This window comes from Staurois parvus, unplaced genomic scaffold (genome assembly GCF_062004578.1).
Source record: "Staurois parvus isolate SC_StPar_1 unplaced genomic scaffold, SC_StPar_1.0 ptg000059l, whole genome shotgun sequence".
In the NCBI taxonomy this organism is placed as follows: domain Eukaryota; kingdom Metazoa; phylum Chordata; class Amphibia; order Anura; family Ranidae; genus Staurois; species Staurois parvus.
This window is the reverse complement of record NW_028317855.1, coordinates 8,114,534-8,124,308: the sequence shown is the minus strand read 5'-3', so window position 1 is coordinate 8,124,308 and position 9,775 is coordinate 8,114,534. Positions and strand designations below refer to the sequence as shown.

General features: G+C 40.6%; 1 long non-coding RNA gene across 1 annotated transcript in view; it reads left to right on the top strand.

Annotated features, from left to right (window-relative positions):
* Nucleotides 1-679: 679 nt before the first annotated feature.
* Nucleotides 680-9,775, top strand: part of LOC149469805 (uncharacterized) — a 113,121-nt gene continuing 104,025 nt past the window's right edge. The window contains exon 1 of the long non-coding RNA XR_016311510.1: nt 680-823. This is a non-coding gene — a long non-coding RNA (uncharacterized LOC149469805). The remainder of the gene's footprint in view (nt 824-9,775) is intronic.

Here is a 9,775-nt window from a genome sequence, read left to right as displayed (position 1 = left end):
TCTTTTGATTATCTTGGTAGAACACCCTACTTTAGATGAAATTAACTTTTTTTAAGCATGGCATTTCCTATGTTTAAGGCAGTTTGTTGTTGAGTTTCTTATCACAGTTGTTTTGCAAGATCAAACATGTTCTAAGTTTAAGATCACAGCTAGGTTACCTTACATTCTACTATAGAATATCCTAATGTAATTTGAAATTCATTGGTTACTCATTTATTGCAAACTGTCCATTCCAAATGACATCAGTATATTCACTCTACCACACCTCGCAGTTGGGATGAGGTTTTGGTGTTGGCACTATATGTTTTGTTTATTCCAAATAGACAACTATTCACATTTAACCAAAACAGTTGAATTGTCAGCTCTTTTTTCAGTACAGTTTCCAAAATGGTAATCTCTCATGACAACACTCTTTTTTACAGGGACGTAGATAAGGGGGGAGTCAGGGGGGTTCAATCCCCCCCAGAGCAACCTGCCAAAATGCCCAGTCAATGTTTCTGCTGCTGTGCCGCTCATCCTCAGCACAGTAGAAGCAGAGTAATGGAGCTACCTGTCAGCCACAGGCTATTTCTCTGTTAAGTGCTCAAGCCCTATCAGTTTAATAAAGGGGGTCCCGAGAGATGTGAAACTCGCTTGCACCAGGCACCTACCCCATCTCCTGCAAGGTCCCGATGCTAAGAACAGATGCACAGCACACACATATCGGCAAATGACAGCACACAGCCGAAGGAACTCGGACTCCTCCTCAGCTCTGCAGAGCCGAAGGGAGTACTAGGGAGACAGAACCTTTCCTGCTTCTGTGACTCACTGAATCTGAGGTCTGGTAAGTGGAAAGGCATTCTGTCTGTGGGAAGGAGGAGGTGAGAATTCTTGCCTGGGACAATTTATTTTGGTAGGGGGTTAAGGAAAAAGGGAGGTTTTACTTTTGAAGAGGCGGGGGGGGTACTGTGTGGAGGGTTTACAGAGGGGTGGTTAAAGGCAGAGACTTGATTTTGGGAGGGGAGATTGCTTGAACGAAGGGAACTTTTCTTTGGGATTAGGAATTTTTGCCTGGGAGGGTCTTGCCAGAAGGATAATTTTATTTATAGGGGGTTGCTGGAGGGAAAAGGGGTGCTTTGGGCAGAGATTTGCCAAGTGTAGAGAGAGTTTTATTGAATGACAGATATTTTTGCTTAGGGGGAGGGTGGAGATATTTGTTGATATGTAATAGGTATATTTTTGCTAAGGAATATTTTACTTGTGATGGGGACTGTGGAATGGTGGAGATATTTGCCTAAACTCTGTGTCATGCATTAGGGATCATTATCACCAACAGCTGCACTGAACACATGGTCACTGGCACTGGGAGTAAGCAGCACCGTGTACATCACACATCACATTGTTTTCTTTTTTCTGTAAGAGCTTTATGGAAATCTTACAGGTGACATTTTATTCTCTTCTGTTCAATATGAGCACGTGCAAAGAAAAAGCACCATATGCTGGCAAGCAGTATACTGTTTTTTCCTTAATTTTTTTTCACACTAAACATGTGTCATAAAAAAAAGCTATGAGTGCTTGCCACAGTTTACAACCTGGGCATATCCAAGGGCACCAAAGTATGCTTGGCTATTATCCAGTCTTAGCATGCCACCTGGGCAGCTGCAAAGGGCACCATATTTATGGTAGGCTGTTTTTCTTTTTTTCAGTAAGGTTAGCCAATGTCCCATCTTAAAGTAATTGTAAAGGTTCAAGGTTTTTTACCTTCATGTATTTTATGCATGAAGGTAAAAACCTTCAGTGTGCAGCTCCCCCCAGCTCCACTAATACTTACCTGAGACCCATTGTGTTCCAGCGATGTGCACAGCACTGGCTGAGACAGTGGAGGGAGCCATTGGCTTCTGCTGCTGTCAATCAATAAGGAGGGGACAAAGCCAAACAGCAGTTCCGTATGTGAATGGACACCCAGGGCAGCAGCTCAGCAGTACACCTGCCTTGGTGTCCCCATAACAAGCTGCTTGCTATGGGGTTACTCAGCAGTTGGTAGGGGTCAAGAGCACCAGCAAGGGACCTGAGAAGAGGAGGATCCAGGTTGCTCTGTGCAAAACCACTGCACAGAGAAGGTAAGTATAACATGTTTTTTTTTTTTTTTTAAAACAAGCCTTTAGTATCACTTTAAGTCTCATTCATACATTGCAAGTATACTGAAAATACCTGCCTGTACACCTGAGTGGCAGGCTGAAAGAGCTAAGGCTATCCGCTGCTGTAAACATGTATCTGCACGTCCTATGTGTATGTCTGCCTTTGGACGTAATCTCTCTGCATCCAGGCTCGGACATTTGTCCCTAACAGCAGGTAACCTCAGGACGTGCAGATACATGTTTACAGCAGTGGACAGCCTTGGCTCTTTCAGCCTGCCACTCGGGTGTACAGGCAGGTATTGGCAGTATACTTGCAGCACCATGGAAATTTACAATGTATGAATCAGACTTAAGACTGGATATTAGCTAATCTTCCTGTGCAACCTGAGCAAGTATTTGTGAAGTTGACCTAATTTCTTTTATTTAAAAAATATTTACCAGGTACTTGCTGCATGTTGTTACAAAGTGAAAATATGCAGTACATATAAAGTACCAATTATAACTTTTTTTAAACACTTTATATTCTTAGGCTCCATGCACACTAGTGTTTTTTTAAGCTAAGTTGTTATTTGAATTTTTTTTTTACTTCTCTTAGAAGCTAAATACTGTTATCCTATTTGTCCATTCACACTATGTTAGACTATTAGCATTTTTGAGCTTCAGCTTCTAGGAGCAGGAAAAAAAATTGTTTTTGTAGAGTTTTTTAGAGCGTTTTTCCAGCAGAAAAAAACGCTGAACACTCCTAAACACTACTAAATGCTCCTAACAGCTTTTTCCTAGATTTTTTCCCTTACATGGATTGTAAAAATATGAGTAAAATGTTAGCACACCACACGCTACAAAAAAGATGCCAGTGCCTGCGTTTTTTGTCCAATGTTTTTTCCAGCCTTTTTTGAGCTTAAAAAACACTAGTGTGCATAGAGCCTTATAGTGTTAAAGAAAAAATATACAAAAAAAAAAGTTCATTTATTTCAGTAATGCAACTTAAAAGGTGAAACTAATATATGAGAGACTCATTACATGCAAAGCAAGATAGTTCAAGATGTGATTTGTCATAATTGTGGTGATTATGTCTTACAGCTCATGAAAACCCCAAATCCACAATCTCAGGAAATTAGAATATTGTGAAAAGGTGCAATAATCTAGGCTCAAAGTGTCCCACTCTAATCAGCTAATTAAGCCATAACACCTGCAAAGGGTTCCTGAGCCTTTAAATGGTCTCTCAGTCTGTTTCAGTAGGAATCACAATCATGGGAAAGACTGCTGACCTGACAGTTGTGCAAAAAACCATCATTGACGCCCTCCATAAGAAGGAAAAGCCTCAAAGGTAATTGCAAAAGAAGTTGGATGTTCCCAAAGTGCTGTATCAAAGCACATTAATAGAAAGTTATGTGGAAGGGAAAAGTGTGAAAGAAAAAGGTGCACAAGCAGCAGGGATGACCGCAGCCTGGAGAGGACTGTCAGGAAAAGGCCATTCAAAAGTGTTGGGGACTTTCACAAGGAGTGGACTGAGGCTGGAGTCAGTGCATCAAGAGCTTCAAATGTCGTATTCCTCTTGTCAAGCCGCTCCTGAACAAACAGCGTCAGAAGCGTCTTACCTGGGCTAAAGAAAAACAGACCTGGTCTGTTGCTCAGTGGTCCAAAGTCCTCTTTTCTTATGAGAGCAACTTTTGCATCTCATTTAGAAACCAAGGACCCAGAGTATGGAGGAAGAATGGAGAGGCACACACTGCAAGATGCTTGAAGTCCAGTGTGAACTTTCCACAGTCTGTGTTGATTTGGTGAACCATGTCATCTGTTGGTGTTGGTCCACTGTGCTTCATTAAGTCCAGGGTCAACGCAGCCGTCTACCAGGAGATTTTGGAGCACTTCATGCTTCCTTCTGCAGACGAGCTTTATGGGGATGCTGACTTCATTTTCCAGCAGGACTTGGCACCTGCCCACACTGCCAAAAGCACTAAAACCTGGTTCAATAACCGTGGGATTACTGTGCTTGATTGGCCAGCAAACTTGCCTGACCTGAACCCCATAGAGAATATATGGGGCATTGCCAAGAGAAAGATGAGAGACATGAGACCAAACAATGCAGAAGAGCTGAAGGCCACTATTGAAGCATTCTGGTCTTCCATAACACCTCAGCAGTGCCACAGGCTGATAGCTTCCATGCCACGCCCCATTGAGGCAGTAATTGCTACAAAAGGGGCCCATACCAAGTACTGAGTACATATGCATGCTTATACTTTTCAGAGGTCCGATATTGTTCTATGTACAATCCTTGTTTTATTGATTGCATGTAATATTCTAATTTTTTTGAGATTGTGGATTTGGGGTTTTCATGAGCTGTAAGCCATAATCATCACAATTATGACAAATCATGGCTTGAACTATCTTGCTTTGCATGTAATGAGTCTATTTCATATATTAGTTTCACCTTTTAAGTTGCATTACTGAAATAAATGAACTTTTGCACAATATTATAATTTTTCGAGTTTCACCTGTATAATGGATCCAAGTAAAAAATTAGTTTGGGATAGATATGTAGAAGCTGGTGTATATATATAAACCTTAAAGTGCCAGCTACATAACCTTGCAGGGCTAGTTTTACTAGTACTGCACTCTGAAGAGGATCCACGTTCGTATAGCTCTTGAGAGAGTGTTTGGCAGGCAGTGAAGAGGCAATGTATTTTTTTCCTCACCACTCATTTTAAACCCTTAAACCTTGTACTCGCACAGCACAACCACATGCATTGTGTGATTGAAGGGTGCACCTATTCAGTTGAATGGGTAGAATTCAGCAGGTAGTAGTGCCTGCTGAATGCGACAGGAGTATATACTTTGCTGCCATATATTTTTACTGACCCCCAGCACAAGTGTAGTAGAGGCCTAAGAATTCAAGAGGGCTGAAACCCCCCCACAGGACAAAAAAATATCTACGGCCCTGCTTTTTTAGTGCTTGTCTATGGAAGACTTATAGACACATGTCATCAAGTACAGGCATCAAGAGATGCCTGTAGATCCTTAGGTGTCACCCTGCAGAAATCTGACTCCTATCTGAGGAACATATGTTCTTTCACTGACTGATCTTTGTAGGATGCCCACTTCTATGAATAAGTAGTAAACATGCTTAATCTTTACCTTTTGCAAACTATCTGCATTAATGTGGAGGGATGGCTTTAGACATCTTTTTTAATATGTAACAGTTTTTAAATATTTATAGAAGAACTCTGGTATAGGCAAAAAAAAATCACCCATTAGTACACGCCCCTAAGCAAAACACTAAACAGTTAATAAAATGGAGAAAATCCTTTCCATTTAGGAGAGAAGTTTAATTGAATTTTCATGACCTCATGTCTGTTATTCAAAAGGTAACAGCATCTGCTTTGCCAAGGAGGAGGTGTAACAGCAGGGATTGCATCATATCCTCTCCTCTCTCACTGCAGTCAAATGAAACTACAGATTCCACCAACCACACGGAATTGTAGTGAATGTGAACAGGTACACTAGCCTGGACATGTTGAATGTGTCTAAGAGTCCCGGTCTGTCCACCACAGCAAGTGGGGCTGAATCCTCGCTGCCTCCTGGAAAAAGAACTATAGAAGGGATTTGCCAAGACCAGTTGCTGGGGAAATAGGAGGCATAACAGCCACCAGTCGTACAAACAAGAAATCAAGGAAAATGATAAAAATAAATGGGATATTTCAGAGCAACTACTATGTGAACCAGAAGATGGATGTAAAGGTAGGAAATTAACAACAAGGACATGTAAAGAAGTTTTTGCCTGGGGTTCTGCTTTAACAGCTCCTCTTCTAAGGCATTCTTTGCAAAGTGAATGTATACTGAGAATATAAAAAAAAATAATAAAATTTCTGACCCCAGTATCATGGTAGCTGTACTACTTGGCAGAAAGGATGGTATTGATTTTATAGTACAACAAAGCGAACCTGCCATTTATTACAACTGAGTAAAGATAACATCTTCTTTCATTCACATCAGAACTTACAAATGTCTCTGTGCCCAGAGTTACACTTTAAGATAGCCAGGTATTTTGTAAAAACACAGCTTTATTTTGTCTTAAATTTGTGCAACGTTTAGTACATTATGGTGTCCGTTCATGAACCAGCAGTAATAGATCGCTGCTCAGTTCTCCGGCATTCTCGGAGAACACAGTTCTGTGAATGCCGTTTATGAAGCATATGTAGATCAGTTCTCCAAACGAAGGGAGAATGGTCTACAAACGCTGGAAAACGGCTGATTTTACTATAATCTCACGAGATTACAGTAAAAGATCAGTTTACTAAGCAGAGGTAAATTATCTCTGCTTAGTTTGCGGTCCCTCCGATTCTCCAGCTCTGGGCTGGAGAATCTGGAGGGAGAACACAGATCTCCAGTGAAGGGCTGAACATGTTCTCCTGAGTGTCATAAACTGTGAATGACCAGAGAATAGCTGCGATCCTCTGAATCGCAGCTATTCTCTGTGTCATAAAAGGACACCTTAGTTTGGAAAGATACCGTTTGCCCCTTAGCCAAGACAGACAAGTTTTTTTCGTAAATCCCCACCTGATTTTTTGCTAAATAAGTGCAGCTTTTAGTATACTGGGTTTGGAAATGGATTGTTTGCTCCTATGCCTAACACAGCCCAGCAGCTCAACACATTTATTGAAAATATTCCTCTATTTATTCTGAAACAAAACTTTAGTTTTAGTATACTGAATATAATAAATAATAGTCACCACCTACAACTTAAACAAATTAAGTGAGATATTCTATCTGCTTCCCAGTCTAACACACTTTATCTTTTCCCAACCTTTCCATCCCCACAGGACAAATCAAATGGCACCAATTGTGGCACTACAGGTAGTTATTAAATCACTCATGTAAGAAGCCTGCTGTGAAATAAACTAGCCACATTCACCAGGAGTTCTCAAGTTCTGACAAGTATAAATCAGTGTAGTTATCCTTAATACATCATAAATGAATGTGTGTGAGTGTATACATAAAGTATATACCATATCTATATATATTTCTTAAAAAAAAAAAAGAATTGTGCTGTATGTGATACTGTAAATGCACAGTAAATTGGTTCTTATGGTCTCAATAGGGATCATAATGATGGACCTGGCAAACAATTTTCAAATCTGGAGTATTTTTTGCAAAAATAGTCTAATTTATGGCTATCCTGTATGAAAGTAGGTGTTACATAGTTAGTCTGGTTGAAAAAAGACACATGTTCATCTAGTTCAACCAATAAAATGGGGAAAAAAATTATACAATACTATATACCCAAAGATGATCCAGAGGAAGGCAAAAAACCCCAATTAAACTTGATCCAATTTGCTCCAGCAGGGGAAAAATTCCTTCCTGATCAATTGAGGCAATTGGAGTCACTCTGGATGAACTTTATCTATAAATGTTAGTATCCAGTTATAATGTTTACATTTAGGAAAGCATCCAGGTCTAATTTAAAACAATCTACTGAGCTGGCCAGAACCAGCTCTTGAGGGAGTTTATTCCAAATTTTCACTGCTCTTACTGTGAAGAAGCCTTCCCATATTTGGAGATTAAATCTCTTTTCCTCCAGACATAAAGAGTGCCCCCTTGTCCTCTGTGACGATCTTAAAGTGAATAACTCTACACTGAGTTCACTATATAGACCACCTATGTATTTATACATGTTGATCATATCCCCCCTTAATCTTCTCTTCTCAAGAGAGAATAAATTAAATTCCTCTAATCTCTTTCCTCATAGCTGAGCTCCTCCATGCCTCTTATCAGTTTGGTTGTCCTTCTCTGCACTCTCTCCAGTTCCCCAATATTCTTTTTGTGATTTGGTGCCCAAAACTGAACTGCATATTCCAGATCAGGTCTTACTAATGATCTGTACAGGGGTAGAATGATATCTCTCTCTCTGGAGTCTATACCTCCCTTAATACAAGAAATGATTTTGCTCGCTTTAGAGACCACAGCTTGGCATTGCATGCTGTTATTACACTTATGATCTACCAGAACACCCAGATCCTTCTCCACCATTGATTCCTCCAGTTGTATTTCCCTTAGTATGTATGAAGCATACATATTTTTACTTTCAATGTGTTTATGGTTTTCAAAGTATAACATCGTAAAAGACGTGCAAAAACAGGCCAACCCCATGGCCAATCATTACAAAGACAGGTCACTATAGACTTAATGTTGTAAAGGTACAAAAGTAGAATAGCAACAAAGATTACAAACCTTGTTAACTGGAGGGGGGGAGGGGTTTGAAGGATTCTGCCATAATGAGAAGTATGTCAAAGAGCTTGCATATTTCTTTGTAATCAAAGCAGAGGTGATCCAAATAAGAGCCCCTTGCACCCTCTTAACATAAAATGAAAGAGCTGAACTTTGAGACCTTAATAAGAGAAAAATAAAAGGAAAGAAAGAAGAGAGGAATCATGAAAGAGAAAAATGGAGTCGGGAGAAGCATGAAGAGGTGGGGAGAAAAAAAAAGGAGAAGGAGAACTTGAAGCAGCGCTACAAAAGCTCAGAAGCCTCGCTGAGTAGAGGATGAGTACTAATTTACATAGTTTGCACTATAGCTCAACCTGGATATATTCCACCCAAGGGCCCCAAATGTATTCAAAACATTTGGTGGTATCATTAAGCTTGTTGGTAAGTTGCTCATTAAGTACTATCCAGGATACCTTTCTCCTGAATGCTGAGACCGATACAGAGGATTGTTTCCACAAATGGGCTATAGTAAGCTTAGCAGCCAGTAACATAAAGAGGACTAGCCTTTCTCTCGTGCGAGGCTGCCGCTCCACCAGTTCATTCAGTAAGGGCACTTGAGGCAATGGGGGAATTGTTATGCCGAAGACCCTCCTAATTAAAACAAAGATTTTATTCCAGAAACCTCGTAATTTTAGGCATTCCCACCAAATATGGTACATGGTGCCAGTGGAATGGCAGCCACAGAAGCATAGGGGTGAGGTGCCTGGAAAGATCCTTGAGAGTCAGGAGGGAACCATATACCATCTAGTCATAACTTTAACACTTGCTTCCACCAACGAAATATTCATGACACCCTTGAAGGCATGATGGAAGCAATTATGCCAGTGGTCCACATCTCTTTCCAAGTCCAGGTCAAGGTCCAGGTCCCAGGCCTGCATATAAGGCATTTTGTTAGCTGTATCTAATAAGAGCCTGTAAATGACCAAGATCCCGCCTCTCTAACCCATGTCTTGTGAGCACCACTATTTGTAAGGAGATACTCAAGGATTTTGGAGGACCTCAGGTCCTAATGATTTCAGAAAATGGGAAAGTTGGTCACCACCTGAATATTAGAGTCAGATAGTATGGCAATGGCTAAAGATGTAATGGCTATGGCAAATATCAAGGGAGAAAGAGGGCATCCCTGTCTGGTGCCCCTTAAAATTTGGATAGGGTCCGACTAGAAGCCATGCATGTGGTGCCAAAGTTGGTGTGAATTTTTGATAATATACTGCCAGGAAACTATCTGGTCCCGGGGCGGAGGGACGTTTTGCTTGCTTGATAGCCTGAAGAATTTCTTTAATTGTGATAGGTGAATCCATTAACTCCATATTTGAAGCAGATAACTTTGGAAGATTGAGGGATCAGAGGAAGGAGGACACACGATCTGGATTGTCGAAGGGGGTGGCTTTATA